Raw genomic sequence first — 13,709 nt, forward strand, 5'->3', positions numbered from 1 at the left:
CCTTCGAGAAATCTATGTAAACGCTGACAACATATTATAAATATAAAATGTTAAAAGAAACATTTACGAGCGCTCACGTGACCAGAGATTAAGTATACCGGGTGTATCAAAAAGAATGACCTGATTTTGTACGGTAATAATTACGAAACATAAGGCGTGCGGGCAAGGAAAGCTGTGTATTTGGAATGGGCGTGGCCTAAAGTTTTATAAAATCGCCACTAGATGTCGGTCAGTGCGTCTTCTTCGTTTCCAGTCAGTCTGAAGTAAAATGGCGTCCGCTCAACAAAAGGCGCTTTGTGTGTTGCAGTTTGCCAAGGATGAGTCAGTTGTTTCGGTCCAGCGTGCTTTTCGTCGTCGTTTCGGCACTGATCTGCCTTCACCTAAAAACATTCGTCGATGGTATCGCCAATTTGAAGAGAAAGGGTGCTTGTGCAAAGGTAAAAGTTCAGGCCGACCTCGCACTTCTGACGAAATGGTGGACACAGTTCGGCAAACGTATGAGCGCAGTCCACGAACGACTACTCGCCGTGCAAGCAGACAACTGGGTATGCCTCACATGACTGTCTGGCGAGTGTTAAGACGTCGTTTGCTGTACAAACCATACAGACTAAAATTAGTACACTCTCTCCGGGTTGGTGATAAAAGGAAACGTGTTGAATTTAGTAATGCGCTACTTGAGGACATGGAAGTGGATACATTTTTATCACGATTAATTTTCAGTGATGAAGCAACATTTCATACTAGTGGTAAAGTAAACCGATATAACGTGCGCATATGGGGACTCGAACAACCTCACGACGTTATTCAGCATGAACGAGACTCGCCGAAAGTGAACGTTTTTTGTGCAGTCTCTCGTAAAAAAGTGTACGGTCCCTTCTTTTTTGAGGGAGACACTGTGAATGGAATGAGCTATCTTCAAATGCTGCAGAATTGGCTTTTCCCACAACTTCAGGCAGACTCTGGTGACTTCATTTTCCAACAGGATGGAGCTCCGCCTCACTGGCACAACAATGTTCTGCAGCTTCTCAACAACACTCTGCCCCACCGCTGGATAGGGCGCACGGGACCTCGAGACAATGCCCTTCATTCTTGGCCTCCAAGATCACCAGACTTAACCCCATGCGACTTTTTCTTGTGGGGATATGTGAAGGAAAAAGTGTTTGTTCCCCCTCTAACTCATGACATCGAAGAACTAAAGAGCAGAATAACTGTCGCAATAAGGTCTGTGAACGCAGATACGTTGTGTAAGGTTTATGAGGAATTTAGCTATCGACTGGATGTTGTTCGTGCTGCTGCTGGTGGACATATGGAACATTTGTAATAACATACCTAAAACTTTAAGATTTTGTGAGTATTTTGCAATAAATATTATTTTTGTAATACATTTTTAGCAATAGATATTGAGTTTTAAAATCAGGTAATTCATTTTGATACACGCTGTATATTATCTTAAGAGGTGTTTTTCTTTCTTCACCAGGAGTGCGGAGTGGTGCCGACGAAGGTGCGCCAAAGCCCGCACTGATTGCCAAGGGCAATTCCGATCGGTACTTTTTCGACCTCACATCACGTGCCAGATCGTTTAACGTAATCTGACATAGACTAAAACGAAGTTGAATGGAATTTGTGAAATGTATGATTTTAATTTTTGTTATATGCGGTAAAAAAATAAAACCAACACACGTCACAAATTCCATTCAAAATTCAGCAAAATCAGAATGGGACCCGCGTGTATGAAGGCACAGTAGTAAAGTTATAAACTCCAAAAATAGCTTAAAAACCTAGATGAAGATTATTTGTTTTTTTTACTTTACCCACGTTACCTGACATAATATAAAGCTACGGTTGACGGTTTTTATTCACATTATTCTTTTATTTCGATATCGAACTATTAAAAACAAAAAAACTAGGAACATGTTCTAAATATTGGATTGCCTACGTAGAATACATGTATATGGGAATAAGTTAGTTTATATGTTTAGGTTTGCTAGGCATTCGGGATCTCACAATCTCTTGAAATTTGATTTGTCAATCATAGTTACTGTTTCGAGGTGTGTTTTTCGTTCGTCGTTATTAGTAATTGATAGCACCTGAGGTATTTGTGTTAGCTCGTTCGACTATTTATTCTTGTTCGAGAATTAATTTTAATATACAGAGGTTTAATATATTAATCATTTTCTCTTGCTTTCCTTTAACTTTCTTGTACAGTTCTGACCTATCTCATGACGAAATGCAAACTATACACCATTCCTGGGTATTTATATTTAAAAATAAGTATGAGTATAATATTGTTATTATGGTTTTTAGGTTTAATTACGTCAAAAAATTGTTATCACAACTCTAATCTTAAAATATTTCAGCCTTGATTGAGAACTATGACAATGTTTGACTACCTTCATCAAATTATTGTCCAAATAAATCTCTTATACCAAACACTAAAACATGATTTGGTTTAACACTATTTTATTTACGGAATATGTATATCTAACGAGACCGAAATGTTTGAGCTGTGATTGCAATTTGCGACGCTATTTTACTGGAAACCCTTGATGACACCTCCTTCGTAAATCTCAGAAGAGGAAATGTATAATGAATTTACTAAGAGTAAATGATAAAGAATTTAGATAAACAATAAACGTACTTCCGCAATAGGAACATATAATTTTGCACAATTAATGGTGTTAACGCGTTTTAACTGTAGTCACATATTTATTGATAACTAGTAAACTCAAGTTAATAGTGTTAAATTTTCAAATAATACTGAAATGCTGATAGAATTACTATAGGCAATGTGGGAAGAATAGGATATATTACCACAATCCACTAGGGAGGGTACATAGCCGGAAATATTTTGAAAAATAATTAATAAAAAACGTTATTGAATGCATTTTGAGATTTTTTAAATCAACTATAGAATCTAACTGATTATACGTATCAGCAGCGTTCAACATCATTTAATATATGTAAAAGCTAATGAAGTTTCCAGTTGAGATACAAATTGAGAAAACAAAGTGATATATAGTAGACTTATAAAGCAAAGGGAGAGTGGGCTTAGCATTAGCAAACGTTGCATGATGAAATTAGGTTTCACACATAAATAGGTCTTAGTGACAAACACAATTATCTGTTATATAACGAATTTATAAAATCAAACTTAAAAACAAGAAATTTTTCGTTTTTTTAGGAGTAATATTTGTGCCCTAGTATTTTATTATTAATGACATCAAAAGCTTTACGTTGTCCCAAAATAGTCCTTGGAAGTGCTGATTGGATTCAAATGTAATCAAATCTTCTTTCATAAAGTTTGATTTTATATCATTCGTAATCACGTCTGGTCTGAAACCAAACTGCCTGGGTGAAAGAAGGTTAACGTTCAAAAATAAAACTATACTATATTTTAAACTTTATAATTTACTATTGGCTCGTTGTAGATTACTGCTTAGCACTAAAATAAATAAACAATATGAGTGAAGTTTACATCACGTTTTGTTCATACCAACTAGAATATTTAACACCTTGCCTGCCATGCCGACCCGATCGGTCGGCGACGTAATTGCTACAACTCGGCAATGCCGACCCGATCGGCCGGCACATTGACGTTTCCATGGTTTTTCTTTGTTGCCGCTGTGGGCGTTACGCTCGACTCTAGTTGCAAATGACTGAACTAAGTTTTCTAAACCAGATATGACACTAATTAGAGAACGTTGTCTGGAGTTGTTTTGTTGTTTATAGGTTAGCTAAAACCACGCAATATCGTTAACATTTGACTCCCGATCGGGTCGGCAGGTTTTTTTTAAGAAAATGTTTTAGGTTTTTTCTTTTATACATTTTTAAATAATTGAAACAAACGTTGTTTTAATTTAATATTGTACTTTCCTCACCAACATTGTATGGGGAATTTTTTAAATTAAATATTTGAAGCTGCTAGTTTTGAGTTATTGGGTAGTAAATTAAATTTCATATTCAATTTGTTATGAAAAACAAAGTTTATTATGATTACAAAGATATGTTTGAGGATAGAAAGGTTTTAAGTTTATTATGAATAGGCCACAAAGATATGTGAAATAGAGGATTACATAGTTGTATTCAAATTTATTTGTGAATATTCTTGAAGCAGTCTTTACAGAGATAAGGCTTCCCTGGACATAATTCACAAAAAGTGGTCACTTTTTTAAGATTCTTGGCTGCAAGTCGACCTCCTTGAAGCATAGCTGTTTGGTAGCAAATCTTACAGTTTTTTCTTGATCTACGTTTGTTTTACCTTCTCCAACAAACGTAGATGATTCTGAAACGTAGTGATGACCAGTTACGCGAACAGGAGCCACAATTTCATCTTCTAACCCCAGGAGGCTAAACACTAGTTTTTCTCTGAACGTTTTCATCGAGTAAACATTTTTCCTTCCTCGTTGGGCAGTACCGGTAGCATCTGCATCGTTCTTATAGGCAAGCCATGCATTCACGATGGCTGTTCCCAGGAGTAATTCCTCTGCGATTTTGTGGTACCAGCGCATCGACTTCCTCACTGGCGTGTTGTAGGAGGACATCTGGTCTGACAGATCTATGCCCATTTTAGCTTTGTTGTATTCTACCACAACTAAGGGTTTCATTATAGGATCACACTGTCTGGTTTTTTCCCAGTGTCAACGTAGCCTGGAGGATGAATTGTGGACATGAGTCTTACCTCTCTCTTGTCCACCCACCTTGTGTACACTATGCCAGAAGGGTACTCTAAACAGCTCATTTCACCTTTCCCTATCTTCAGCTGTGGAGGGATTGTAATTTTGTGGGGAAACCAGGCACGGTTGCTCGTTACCGTACCTACTAAGTGAGTATCCCTTGCTAATAGAGAGTTGGCAAGATCCACGGATGTGTAGAAATTGTCCACAAATAGTATATGACCCTTATCTACATAATCAGTCATTAGCTCCATGACAGCTGATGTAGCTACTGTCACCCCATCCTCATTGCAGGTCCCCTTCCCCATGTACACTTTTATTTTATAAGTGTAGCCTGTTGTGTCGCAAGTCTTAAATATTTTGATCCCATATTTGTGGGTTTTGTTAGGGAGGTACTGCTTAAAAAGCAGACGACCTCTGAACGGGACCATACTCTCGTCAACCACAAGCTCCTTACCTGGACTTTTTTTCCTTTTGAAACACTCATTGAGGTGAGAAATAAGCGGCAAAAGCTTGGACAAACGGCCTTCTTGGTCCATATTTTCGTTGTTATTGAAGTGCCAGAAGCGTAATAGCAACTGAAACCGATTCCGGCTCATTACACGACCTGCTACCAAATTCCTATATAGCATCTTTGATGACCAGTAGTCACTTATTTCAGGCATTCGGACCAAGCCCATATACAAAACTAGTCCAAAAAACTTTTTCATTTCATCGATATTGGTGCTTGTCCATTTTTTAAGCCTACTGCTGCGATTTAGTCTCATTGTATTCAACACTTGTGCAGCATTCCTGTTGGTTTCGACTACCATGATCTCCAGGATATCATCAGTTAGATACAATGAAAAATAATCAATTGGTTTTGCTGTGTTTGGTAGATTGAAATGAAACTTTTCGTTTCCAATAAAAACAATATCTTTTTGTTTACCATAAAACAATTTCCATTTACCCTCTTCCTCTACTTTCATATTTACCTTATCTGATTTTCCCTTAGGATTTTTATACTTATCAGCGAGAGTAGTGTCATCCCCAACAACTAAAGCTTCCTGACCCTCATTATCTGCATTGATCAAGTTCAAACTAGCATTTTCGATACCGCCGTTCTCACTCACATTATTTATAATATTTCCAGAAATATTGTCCAAGTTTACGTCTAGGCCCACCTCCATTTCCTCATAAACATCATTCTCATTCTCAGCCACAGCACTTTCTTCATAAGTTTCAAATATAGAGTCGTAAGTGATGAAGTCCTCGTCGTCCTCCATGTTGTCCGAATCAGAAACATCAGAATCAATGTTTATTCCGATTCCGCCTTAACTCACTCCGAGTATGTCAGGCTCACTGCTCATCGGAACGTCCAGAAACAACTGTATGTCATTGTCCTCTAGGTTTTCACCCATCTTGGAGAGTTGTTACAGTAACACAATTACAATAATGCCTACGCACACGGATAGACCCAGCGTGAATATAAAGACGTGAAATATCAATGAGGTTAGTATTTAGGCGCGAAACAACCCGTGGTACAGCTGTAAGCGGCAAGGAAAAGGAGTGGGGGACGAGTGAGGGACTGTGTCTGGCACCAGCTGGTGTCTGGTAACAGCTGGCGCTAGTCAGCCAGTGCACGCACACTCTGTCATCACAGTAGTATAAAGTAAAATATCAAGGTCGACTGAAATTTGAACGTCGGTCCAATCGGGTCGGCAACAATTTTTTAAAGGCAATTTTCGATGAAAAATATTGTTGCCGACCTGATCGGGTCTGAGTTAACCCCCCATCCCCTTAACATATGTTTTTTTGAAAATCCATTTTATTAACCAGTATCAATAGTCCAAAACTAATTTCACAACCAAAAACACGACTGCACAAATTGGCAATCCAGGAATCTTGAGAATCTCTTATGGTGGCAGGCAAGGTGTTAAAACAAATTATTATATAAAACCACTGTAGTGATGCAACGTTTACTTCAAACATGTGTTTCAAATTCAGACTGTTTATTCATCAATGCCATTTGAAAAATGCAGGTAAAAACCAACAGAGTCAAACAATTTTTTAAATCAGATTACTATAGTAATCAATAGCTCACTGTTTGTATTTAACATGACTTAGAGCCCATGGGAACAACCGTTTCCGTCAGGAAACGAAATTTTACAGGAAACATATAGGTACCACCCGGAAATAAACAACTCAGTCCTGCTGGAACCGGGAATAATTAGCAGAGTCTAACAACAGGTAGCCTTGGCGCATGCGCAATAGCTGTTATTGTAAGTCATACTGTCTGCCCGTGTGCTTGGTTCGGTTATTGTTGATGTTTATTTCTGTGTTTTGTTGCGACAAGTTAAAATAATCTAAATATGATAGTGAGGTTAACAATTTTCAATCAGCCACATAAACTCCCAGACACAACAAGAAAGCCTGTGATGGATTGTTTAGCTCCATTAAAGGTCGTTAAGATCACTATAGCTTAAAGGATCCCAAAAGAGTTTATTTACCTGCCGATAAAAATCTTAAGGATTTACTGGAAATGTTCTTAGGTAAAAATGAAGGCATCAAAATGTCTTATGAAACCTTTCGTCAGATATTTGTATCTGGTTTTAATATATCCTCGGTTTTCCCCGAACCGATACGTGTTGTTAGTTTGATGAACTAAATGTAAAAATTAAAGAAGTTGAAAGAAAAATATGTGTCACAGCAAATAAGGAAAATAAATTAACTTTGAAGAAAAATAAAGAAAAACGAAGTTGAGTGAAAGCTACATTAACAAATGCAGATTGGTTTTACAAACGAAAAAAGAAATCCAAAATCGAATCAAGTATATATATATATATCAGAAGTTGAAACATTGATTTCGGCAAAAACCTATCAAACCCAAACATAACTACAAGTGAGGTAGACTTTAAGCGGCAGTTAGCGTTCTATGTTTTCAATATCCACGTCCTAAGTAGTGGTGATTCCATTATTTACACGTACAACCAAACCATTTCAAGATAATTATCTAATGAAGTTGCATCTTTCTTGAACCGTTTTATAGAGAACTATTTGGACAAACCAGTTAAAAAGCTGTATATCTTTGCCGATTTATGCGGCGGTCAAAATAAAAATCATGCCATCATGAAACTCCTACATTACACTACAAGTCAGCAAAAACGGTTTGAATCTGTTATCGTTACATTTTAAGTATGCGGTTACCCCTACATGGAAAACGATAAAAAACATGGGACTAATCTCAAAAACTGTAATGACTGAAACAGCTGATGGGTGGAGGGTAGCAATCAAGAAGACAAGGACTAAGCCGACTCCTTTCATTGCTGTTTCTTGTGACCAAAGTTTATTTCATAAGTGGGGAGAATCTCTTGAATCAAAGCATTACAAGAAGTTTCCGTTTAATGCGAGGCCAAGATGCAACTCAGATTTACTCTCAGGTGCAATGGCTTACTATTGAGCATCGAAACTGCTTTAATGGAGCTTTTTACTCATTTGCAGTAAAGAAAAATGACAAAGAGATAGAAAAGGGCAAAACCCTAAGAATAAAAAGAACAAGCTTCCCCTTATAACTCTGGAAGCATCAGAGCAGCTTTATCTAGACCCAATTCTCTTATCCAAAGAAAAGTGTGACGACTTGCAAGTTTTCATGAGGTACTGCGAGGAAGAAGGTTCCAAACAATACTACGAAAATTTACAATACTTTTACTACACTGTGAAACTTTTCTATACACCCGCAATGTCGTTTTAAGAAACTAAACACCAAAAGACATTCCATACGTATGAAAATGGGATAATCGAAACATAGATCCCAAGCACGGATGTTGTAAAGCAAAAGTTTTTGACTTTTTACTCTTATTTATCTGTTAAGTACTAAGGATAGTTTGCATACTTACTTAGGTTCTAGGCCTCACAAAAGTGTAGCATCCTATTTGTAACTTTCACAATATAACTAGACCCGTTGTCCAGTGAACCTGTTACTTAATTTCTCTTTATTGTCTCTATTTTGCTAGATATAAGAAAGTTCTTGCTGTATTTAGTTCAGATGACACGTTTAAACTTAAAGCGTTCTCACCTAGATAAACGGGTTGTTATTATAGTTGTCATGTTACTGTTATATTTATTGTTGACTATTATATTTTTTATTCCTTGTATTATATCTATACTTTAAATCATAACATTTATGATCTGTTGGATAAATTCAGTAAGCCAACTCCATCCCTTGTATGATAAACCCGTAAGAGTATATTACATCTGGTTTACCACCATAAGACATATAAATATGTTGTACAAATTATATGGCTAATATAATATATTTTGTATCACGGGTTTTTATCAAATCATTTAATTTTTTTCATTACATTACATACTTATATCTAGATAAATTTAAATTATGTTTTACACGTTGAATTAGGGTTTTGTGTAGTGGCCATATGTTTATTTACCATACGTTATGGCGTGATGACTTCTACGACAGCAGTTCCATCAAAATGTAAGTTTCTTATGTATTTTGTTGTTATCATGTGAAAAAATTGATAATTCTATCTCTAATTCTAAGATTTTCACAAGCCACGAATATTGTAGTTAAAAATTTTCCAAAATTATTATTTCCTGTTGTGTATAGGCAAATATTGGTTGGTGTTCGGTTGCCAAGGCCTTTTGTGAATTCGTAGTTTTGTCCGTAGTAACAGTAACATTTAGCTATTTGGTGTTGATATGCACAATGTGTAATAATCATGATTTCGTTGTGTGAAATTACTAATTAGTCGTTTTAGTTTTGGGGTAGTTTCTAATGTTCTTATATTAAATATTCTTATATCAGTCAGTCCCTCAATTTATTAAAATGTTGAAAAAGTATTGAATTAAATATTTTCTTAATAATCATCACTTGAAGAACCTACTGTTATAAGGGTAGGTTTGAAGAGTTTACTAAGAATTTTAGAATATTATGGTTTTCATCTGACTGTTGTCAGATCTGAGAAATATATAATACAATTTATGAGATGAGGTTATCATGAAGGTAAATTTGTAACTAGTATACAGTTAGTCTAACTAGTTGATCCCTAAATGTAACCTAATAAAAATTGTAATAATTTTGTAAACGTGATTTTTGTGAAATTGATGTGGAAAACAATCAAAATATTTCCTCTTTTGGCCATCTAGCCAATTTATTAGTGCATGCAGTACAATAAGTGGCCACCAACACAATCAAATCAATTATTGATTAAAAATATCTAATTTATCGAATAGGCCTATATAAATATTAGACCTATAGATATTTATAACTAATCATTGCTAGCTGTTATTACCAGAATAATAATTTTGTTGAAAATTAATTTAGGTAATTCAATAGAGTAAAATCATTTACATGTGTAAAATCATGTGTTAGGCTAATGACACCGGCAAGAACAATGGTGATGAACGTGCGATTTTTGCCTTAAAATTTATTTGAAACATTGAACAATGTGTAAAATTTAATCACTACATTCAGAACACACCACCCAATAGCCTACTAGAAACTTTTTATTTTTGTGAGGCCTTTTGATTAAATTAAGAATAGCCAATACAAGCTCCATTTCAAGACTACAACGTGTAAAATGGTTACAAGATATGACCTTGATGGTGGTAATTCATTTGAGCAATTTTTTCATGCTGGCAGACATTTTTACCCTTTAAAGTAATCAATCTTAATTACTATGCTGCTCAAACATAGTATAAAAACAAGTTCAGTTATTTTATCTAATCTTAAGTACATACATTTCTTTTACATATAAAAATATAGCTTCATTATAACATAATTTTAAAAGACTGTAACATAATTCAGTTTGATGTTAATGTTCCAAATTAATTCGAAGTAAAATCATGTGTTTGGTATTTGAGTAATGGACTGAAGTATAATGGCGATGTATGTGTATTCTTCGTGTCACAAGGAGTCAGATACCTTTATCCTTAAAAATATTAAAAAGTAGGTAAATGTTACATTGTTTTATTTGTAACGTTTTATAAATGTACATAGCCTAGATAGTCTTATTCATCGTTAATACAGTCATTTTAAGATGTAAACCCAGGAGAACTATATTGTTATTTGAAATACCTATTACATAATTTGGTTAGATATTTTGTTTTTAGTATTTTTAGATAGTCATGAATATTGATGATTTGATTGTTGTTGTGGCCGGGTATTATACTACAGCCTTATTAATTTTGCTGTTGATACTTTAAAAACAATTGGAGTAGACATAACAGTACATTTAAAAATATATCTCATTTAACCTTAGTGTGATGTAGATATCTTGTTACAAAGATTAAAAAGATCTAGAATTAGTTCTAAGGTCAAAATAAGTAAGAAATGTTACACAAACATTGTATCTCAGTCATAGGTTGCATAGTTTGTCTGTATGTGTTTTTAAGGAAAGAATTGTATCTTTGAATTAAATAAAGAGTACTTTAGTGGAGGCCACTATTTTGAAGTTTCCTTACCTAAAAAAACTACATTATTAAAAAGAACAGACTTTATTTAACTTACTGTGAAAATTACATATCATTATGAACAATCAATTTCGTTTTTGCTTCCCAAAAGGAAGCGCTGTCAGCAAGAAAGAAGCCACTATCAACTACTTGTTATTACGATATACATAGGTATATAATATAAATATAAAAAATTAAAGTAAAAATTTACGACCGCTCACGTGATCTGTGCTTTAATTCAGGTACTCTCTCGAATTATGTTTTTCTCTTTTGCGAGAAGTGTTGGGTGGCACCGTGTACTACTGAAGCCACTCTGATTGCTAGGGACATTTCCGATTGGTACTTCCCCGACACCAGATAACCCAACATCATCGATGTCAGAAAAGTTGGACAATCTGGGATGTGATATAAGGTCGGACAAGTACCGATAGGAAATGCAGCAGGCCATCAATGTGGGCTTCAGTAACATATTAGTCTCTTATCCCCCAATGGCGAGAAAAAAAAACATCCCTCGAGATAGTGCCCAAATTCAAGCTCAGATTACTTGAGCTCAGGTAAAGTTTATTTTTAACTTTGGGTCTACAAGTAACATGGTTATGATATCCTAATCTAAACCTATTTATTATAGCCTAATAACAAATAGTGCATAGAGACAGAGAGGCCTTATCACTGACATCGCTTCTTTTTGAAAGGTAGAAAACAAGAACCAATTGTCATAATGATATATCGTTTTCACAGTAAGTCAAATAAAGTCTGTTCTTTCTAGTAATGTAGTGTTTTCAGATCCCTGGTAATAAAATCTGTTAAATAATAGTGGTCTCCAGATAATGCCAAAGTACGGAATATAAGTAAAATTTCAACTTTGCAATTATTTAGTTTAATTCTGTTTGGCTGCAGCATAATAAACAGCCAGCATGACAATCGAATAAACTGTAGAATATAAAAACACGACCTATAAATATTCATAATTAATAATTGCCAGCTGTTTTTATTTTAGAGTACCAATATTGTTTAAAATTAAGTTAATTCAAATTGATCAATCATCATCGAAAAATCATTTTCAAAGTGAGTAATGACATCGGCAAGAACAATGGTGATGAAAACACACTTTTTATGTGAAAACATATTTTTAAACATTGAACAATGTTTCAAATGGCTACAAGGTAATGATCTTGTTCCTTTAAACACAATGTCCAGTTTGTAGTGAGGGGATGAAATGGTATAGAATTAAAGGTGGAACTCAAATAGTGTTTCGTTGGAAGTAAAACATGATATTACATAAAACTTACTTGAGAAGATTTTTTCTTAACACTAACTTTGGTTTAGTGAATATGTTAAAAATCATATAGGCTTACTATTTTAGTTGGAATCAAACCAACCACGACTTTCTAATAAATGAATGTAGTTTTGAAGTCATCAGTATATGCTGAAATACAATTGCTGAGTGATTATAATTTTGTAGAGATGTTTGTTTTGTATGGTTATAAAAGTATAACTAAAGTATAATATTTTAATATTATATCTATATTTCTGTTATATAAAAAAATTAACTATGCTCCAATACCATAGAAAAGCCTCTTAACGTAATTTGGTTAGACGTTTTGGTTTCAGTAAGTTTGAGATAATCATGAATATCAAGGATTCGATACTAATGAGTATCAATGATTTTATAATCATTAATATCGATGATTCCATTGTCATGGTGGCCACTTATTATACTGCAGCCGTAATGACTAAAAAACATAACATCATTTAACAAATTTATAAGATTATGAACATTTTATTAGAATGCTCATCTGTGTTTACAAAAAATATTAATAGTGACTATTCAAAAATTAAACAACATAATTATTAGTGTTACCATTAAACTCAATTATTGTAGGCCTATATAAATGAGAGATGGTGTTAATTAAAACCTTTATTACTTTGTTCATATTTATCCCATCTATTCTACTTTTAAGAAACCCATAGTTTATTAAGTCCTTAAAATTTATAATATCATCTTGACAGTTTTTGAGCTATTATACAGTTTGAACATTTTGTATGTCCGACGGTAATTCTCTATGATTACCGTAGTATCCCTCCGACTGATAATAAGAAACTCCGAAAATGATACACTGGTTGTTGTCTTTGCACAGAATATTTTTCGGATATATTTTTAAAATATGTGCTAAATGTTAAATAATAAGTGTTTAATATCAATTTTTATTTAGAAATCAGAGAAAAATATAAAATATGCACTTACTAGAGTTTTGTTTTTTATTTGTACATAAGTTGAAAAATGTATTGTAAATTTTTAGTTTTCTAAGTTTCACTTGATGTAACTTTCATATGACTTGAGATAGTAAGATACTGTAAATACAAAGAATGTACACAGTTTTGTAGTGAACAAAATGATTATAACATATATACACTTGTTTACAACACAAAAAAAGTTTTGATAAAAATATAAAGTACATGCAACTTTTTTTGGCAGTACGCATCCATATTGGTGTTTGATGAATTCTTTGGGCAAGAAGAATAACAATAATGAATTGTTTTCGTGAAGGAAACAGGGTTTTTCCGGTCATTTGCCATTGTTCAGTGAAA

General features: G+C 34.2%; 1 protein-coding gene across 1 annotated transcript in view; it reads left to right on the top strand.

The window, feature by feature from the left end:
* The first annotated feature begins 9,050 nt into the window (after window positions 1-9,050).
* The window catches only part of LOC124354607, an 81,309-nt gene continuing 76,650 nt past the window's right edge, over window positions 9,051-13,709 (top strand). Inside the window, exon 1 of the mRNA XM_046805204.1 lies at window positions 9,051-9,144. The gene's annotated coding sequence lies outside the window, so the exon portion shown is untranslated. The remainder of the gene's footprint in view (window positions 9,145-13,709) is intronic.

Source organism: Homalodisca vitripennis, chromosome 2 (genome assembly GCF_021130785.1).
Source record: "Homalodisca vitripennis isolate AUS2020 chromosome 2, UT_GWSS_2.1, whole genome shotgun sequence".
In the NCBI taxonomy this organism is placed as follows: domain Eukaryota; kingdom Metazoa; phylum Arthropoda; class Insecta; order Hemiptera; family Cicadellidae; genus Homalodisca; species Homalodisca vitripennis.